The sequence below is a fragment of the Theobroma cacao genome, chromosome 5 (assembly GCF_000208745.1).
Source record: "Theobroma cacao cultivar B97-61/B2 chromosome 5, Criollo_cocoa_genome_V2, whole genome shotgun sequence".
In the NCBI taxonomy this organism is placed as follows: Eukaryota; Viridiplantae; Streptophyta; class Magnoliopsida; order Malvales; family Malvaceae; genus Theobroma; species Theobroma cacao.
In genome coordinates this window covers 30,587,254-30,593,564 of record NC_030854.1, presented here as the reverse complement: position 1 = coordinate 30,593,564, position 6,311 = coordinate 30,587,254, and the positions used below count along the sequence as shown (strand labels likewise).

General features: G+C 38.1%; 1 pseudogene; it reads left to right on the top strand.

The window, feature by feature from the left end:
* LOC108662004 lies at positions 1-1,874 on the top strand (annotated as a pseudogene).

The window sequence follows — 6,311 nt, the reverse complement described above, 5'->3', positions numbered from 1 at the left end:
ATGGACTGGCATCTCACGTACTCTCACCTATACCCATACTTCTTTGTCAATGCTAGCATTCAAATAAGGTCTAACTATTACAAACCGCCTTTGAAGGATCTCAATATGGTTATCCATCGCCATAATCATCTCTTCTTGCTCCCTAAAGTTATCAAGGATGTTAACTTTTCCACCACCTTTACCTGAACATAGATTCCTTCCATGGCTAATCTCTCTTGTATCACCGAACCATCTACACAATGCTTTAAGATCCTTGCAATGCCACAAGTGACCTATTTCAATTCATCATTGGGAATACTCATGATTGTTGTCAGTATTCTACTCCCTTTTTATTGGTCCTGTCTCGCATCTTTCGCATTTTCCCATTTCTGTGTTATCTTCCCCTTTGCACCTACCATAAGCTTGGACACCTTCATAACCCCTCTAAGTTCCCACTTTCTTTTTCCACCCATTCCTTATTGATGATAGCTCCACCCATAACCGCCTCCTTATATGACCGAACATCTCTCTGTGGTGATCTTACAAGTGGACTACCTCTTCTTTTCGTCTCAATGCTCATCTTTTTCACCAGTTCAGCTTTCTTGACTAATAACCTTCTACCATCCATCCACTAGTGATTCCCCCATTTCATGGCCTTTTCCATCTCATTTTTATCCATAGACCTAACAAAACCAAAGTTTGAACCTTTGTTTTTCTCTTGAATACATTCTGAATGATGAAAATATCCATGTCTCGCCCATATTCCTCAAAGGCTCCCTTGATTGCCTCCCAAGACATACTCTTGCTCAGATTGTCAACAAACACCATGAAAAGGCTGTCTAGCCACCTTCTCTCTCTAGTCCTGTTCGTCATAGAGCCCTTTTTACAGTTTGTGTTCTCATTTTCCTTATTCCTTACAATGATTCTTGATAGATTCGATGTCGATGCAACAGTAGTGAAGTTGGACAAAGAGGGAAGGGTTTTAATATTAGCAGAGATCTAAAGGCTAGTAACATCTTATTAGATGAACGGCTAAATTTGAAAATCTAAGATTTTGAGATGGCCAGGATTTTTTAAGTCCATGAAAATCAAGTTAACAAGTTGAAGATATTGTTGACATAATGATAAAAGAAGGCATTGAGCCTGATCTTCTCACGTGTAATGCATTGATAGCAGGTCATTGTTTGCAAAACAAATTGGACAAAGCTAGAAGATTATTTGAATGGATGATTAACAAGGATTGTGCACCTGTTAATTTTAGTTATAGCATTATGATCAATGGATATTGCAAAACTAAAGGATTAGATGAAGCAATGGAACTCTTTATAAAATGTTTGAAAAATGAACAATCCCTAATACTGTCACTTATAACACTCTGATACAAGGCATGTGTCGACTAGGGAGACTTTCTACTGCAAAAGAACTTTTTAGAAAGATGTGTGCTTCTGGACAAGTTCCAGGTCTGATGACCTATTCAATTTTGCTTCATGGCTTATGCAAACATGGTAAAATCAGAGGCATTGACATTGTTTCAAGTAATGTAGAACAGTGAGTTGGAACTGGATATTGTCTATTATAGTATCCTAATTGATGGCCTGTGCAAAGTTAGGCATATTAAAGTTGCAATGGAATTATTTCATGGACTCCCTGCGAAAGGTTTAAAACCTGATGTTTACACATATCTTCTAATGATCAGTGGACTTTGTAAAGAGGGATTGCCAAATGAAGCATACCAGTTGTTTAGGATCATGGAAGATAATGATTGTTTACCTGATAGCTGTTGTTATAATGTGATGATCCGAGGGTTGCTTCGAAATAGCTATACCTCAAAGGCAATACAACTTCTTAAGGAAATGGTTGGTAAGGGCTTTTTTTGCAAATGCATGCACTGCTAAATTATCTCTTTTCTTGTGAGGGAGTGATCAATCATGTTCTGAAATATTTCAACAAGATTGTGTAAAAATTCAAGTTATTGGAAACTACAAAAAGTGTTCATGTCTATTTTCAGGTTATGCAATGGCCTTTTAGCATTAAGGATTAAAGAAATATTATACACTATGTTTCACATTTTTTCCAGTAAATCCTTTTGAGAAGATTCTTTGTACATGTGTGTGTGTCCATTTCCTTTTTGCAGGTTCTACCTATCTTCCATTACTGCTTGATTTGGTCTTGCCATGTAATTCCTTAACATCTTAGACAATATGTTTAGTGCATAAGATCTCGAATGCAATCATAAACTCTTTCAACTGCTTACTATTCTTGTTAATTTTGGCACCCTTTGTCATGGCTAATCATCTTAGTCGACTAATTACATGTACGCTATGCAACAAAGAAATAGAGTCGGTTAATCACCTTTTTTTAACTTGTGTGGAATCTTGAAGGATTTGAAGTGGTGTGAGGAGTGGGGCATTATTGGTTATACGACAAGAGATGCGGCTGCTTTTATTTTGACTTGGAACTCCTATAGAGAGGAAATCTCAGGAAGGAAAGTATAAAGAATGTCTTTCATCACCATTGCATGGTCCATTTGGCCCTTGAAAAATGAAATGGTTTTTGAAGGGAAATTGTGGGAGGCTGAGAAGGTCTATGATATTATTAAAATGACAATTGCATGGCGGGTTAAGTCCAAGTGTCCAAATGATAATGGGTCCATCATGGACATTGTGAATGCCCCTTCATTTGCACGTGAGTTTATTTCGAGGAAACCCAACAATAAGAACGTTACTTGGGAGACTCTAACATAGACGGGACTGCCAATGGTTGCCCAGGTTGGGATTGAAGGGGTGCTGCGTAATGACCAGGGGGAAGTTAAATTGATGTTTCCAAGAAAGCTGGGTGGGGAGATGCTAATCTCGCAGAAGTATTGACAATTCAGGAGGCCATGATCATCTTTGCAACTTCCCTTGGGCAAATTCAGTAAACCTCATAATTGAAAGCCACTCTGGGAAAGCCGTCACGTGGATCAACAAACCGGAGGCAGCCGCGTGGAGGCTCCGACACTTGATGTTTCAAATCATTACACTCAAAGGAAAGGTGACAGGCTGGCAGATTCAATTTACTCCAAGATCAAGTAATGAGATGGCAGACAACCTTGCCTAAGTGGTAGTTGATAGAATGAGTGACTTGTTGCAAATCTTTCCTTAATAACTTGTTCCTTTCGCTTAAGACTTTCTTGGGAGACAGTGTCAACTCTGGAAACTTGAGTGGATACGGTATGGATTTCATTCTCGTCTAACCTCATCGGGCATGTGGAGATGTAAGAAGTGGAAACAGGCCTGCAGGTTATGTTTGTCTTTTTATTTTCCTTTTGTGGAGTGTTCTTGCGAACTGCTTTGAGGTTGTATACTGTTTCACTTGACAAGTTCCCAAGTTGTATAGATTTTGAGGTAGTAGGTTAGACTTTGTGAATCCTGATTTCTTTCACAGATTCTGCTGATGGCTGTTTTTATAAGCCACTCGAAGGACAGTGACTTGACTACTCCCTTTCAGTTGAATTCTGCCTTTCTTTTGTAAATGAAAGGATCCATCTTTCTTTGACTTGAATATAACTTAATTTAAAAAAAATTACATATTCTTCCAGTTTCATTTTTGCTTATCACCCTTTCAATATTCATTCTTTGCGGCTGGACATGAAGTAAGTCGATGTTTTCATGTGTTCTTGCTTAAGGATATGCCACAATGTATAATCGAATATATATGCGTGCATGCATTCATGTGTCTGTTTTTGCATCATCTCTTTTAGTTCCTTCAATCATTCCTTGTTTTGGTTCTCACATCTTTTATAGCCAGATAGCATTCTACTGCATGTTTTTTCTTAGTTCCCTGTCATTTCTTTTTCTTATTCTTTTTTTTGGAAACCTCAACTCTAGCGTCCGGTCATCCCTAATACCTGCTTTTGGATCATTAAAAATGTATTTTAAAGAGTCAGTCATGCTAGAAAGCATTTGTTTAGTCAGTTAGACAATATGCCTATATTTTGGATTAGTGATTATAATGAGCACAAATTGCTTTAGTAGTAATCATGATGCAGTAGGAGTGCTGCTGTTTGCCCCTTGTGTAACGAGGCAAACGAGTCTGTTTCACACCTTTTTCTTCACTGCAAAAAATCTTGGTTGATTTGGTCAAGCTGGTGCAACGTATAGGACATTGCTTGGGTCATGCCGAACGATTCCTCGACTCTCTTTAATTCATGGAACGCGGTTGCTATAAAAAAAGGTGAAATCTCAATATGGAAAATGGCTTTCTACACTGTGGTCTGGTCGTTGTGGCTATTTCGGAACGAAATCGTTTTCAACGGAAAACATTGGGATCAGGACCAATTGTTTGAGCTTATCAAACTCCAAGTAGCTTCATGGGCCAAGGCTAAATGGCCATTTTTGCAAAATAGTGAACTGGATATCTATAGAACACCAAAGGCAGAAGTACATATTAAAAAGCAAAAACAAGACAGGCTTGAGATGCGATGGAAAGAGCCAGAGGAGGGGAAAATGAAGTTTAATGTTGACGGCGCTGCGAATGGGTGTCCGGGAGAGGCAGGAATAGGTGGGATGAAAAAGGGACTACAAAAATGATCTTCTCTAAATCCATAGGAAGAGGTGATTCAAATTTGGCAGTAGTGTTGGCAATAAGAGAAGCTTTTTTACTCTTTTCAGCATCAAGATGGAGAAGCACACATATAATGGTGGTTGAAGGTGACTCCAAGAATGCTGTTCAGTGGATTAATGAACCCAAAAAAGCCCCATGGAGAATGAGAAAGTGGATCTTTCACATTGAGATGCTAAAAAGGAAAATGGTTCAATGGGAAGTCCAGCATGTCTCCAGGGAAGCCAACCAGCAAGCTGACAATTTAGCAAAATCAGGGATAGGAAGAGTTCAAGATCTGCTGAACGTTTTGGGGGAGGCTACTAATATTAACGATTGAGCCTGCCCAGAGTCTGCTTCTGTCTCACTTGTTCCTGCAGGAGTGAGGCAGAGGACCTTCTTTAAGGGTGAATTTTTTTCTTTTTTGGCTGTAGGCATTGAATAGGTTTGTTGGCTTAACAGGGGAACATCTTTCAATTCTTTTACGCCTTTGAACCCTGTGTTGATGATTGGGTTAAGCTGTGTTTTCTAATTGTTCATTGAAGGTTGGTGTATAGGTTCTTTTTGCAGGTGTGGTTTTTTGCTCACCTGGGTGTTGGAAACGATTTTGTATGAGTATACCCCTTTATTTTGTACGGGGCATACTAGGCAAAATCACTGTAAAGAGAGGAACTTTTGTTCCCTTTTCTTCTGAATAATATGGAAATTTCAAAAAAAAAAAGTAATCATGATGCAGATTATGAGCAGTACACTCGATGCTCAAGAAAGGTAGATCTAAAGTTAATAAAGAAATCATCATAAAATACTGGAATGCATTGCAGCTTAAAGTTACTAACAATAAACCAAAACTTGTAGTTTATTTTTCATTGATCCCTCCTTACATTGCAATGATCCTTTATAAAGAAAATTTATGCTACAAGTGCCATGTAAATTGATAAGTGAAGCTTTCTTTTAGTTGATTGATAATTGTTTGATAATCTTTGACATTGCAATCTGTAGATTTATTAGCCTTTCTTGCCAATCTTACTGCTTACTTTATGTTGTCGTTGGAAAAACATCCAACTTTCCAATAATAATAAGAGGATATACATCAACAGCACACTAGTTTCAACCGGAAAATTTGGATGCTTTTTCCTATCAGATTGCAAATACTGGTTGAAAGATTTCACTTTTCCCATAAGAAGTCATCTTACTAGTTTCTATGTTACTTTTGATAATTAAATTTATGACATTGTGCTCACCTTCCGGTTAGAGGCACCATGAGGGTTGTTGCTCAAATTTTAGTGTTCAAAATCTCTTTGCAACTTGGTTGTATCTTGTGCTGGATGAATTGCCTAGAATGTTTGGAGAAGCGTACATCCCTGCATAGGTTTAGTTGGAAAATGATGCAAGAAATCAATGTCGTGAAAATGTGGTGAATATGAGCATAATGCAGAGAATCGTGCCTGTTTTTATCTCTACATATAGAAGATTTCAGTTCAAGTCATGAATGGTTAAGGATGTTGTCGCGGCATTCCTATCTTGTCATTTGCGCTTAGATGTTTGAAACTGGAGGGACATGACATTGATTTATGTCTGTATACCGTATAGTTAAAAATTTGATTGGAAAACCATTAACAAAGACAAACCCAAGTACACTACAAGGACAGACCAACATAAGCCCAGTTGACTTGCTATAGAGGTATGATAAAATGGATCTGGTTAAGGTGTATGTAGGCACTAGTTAAAATTTAAGTCAAAGCACTCCGAGG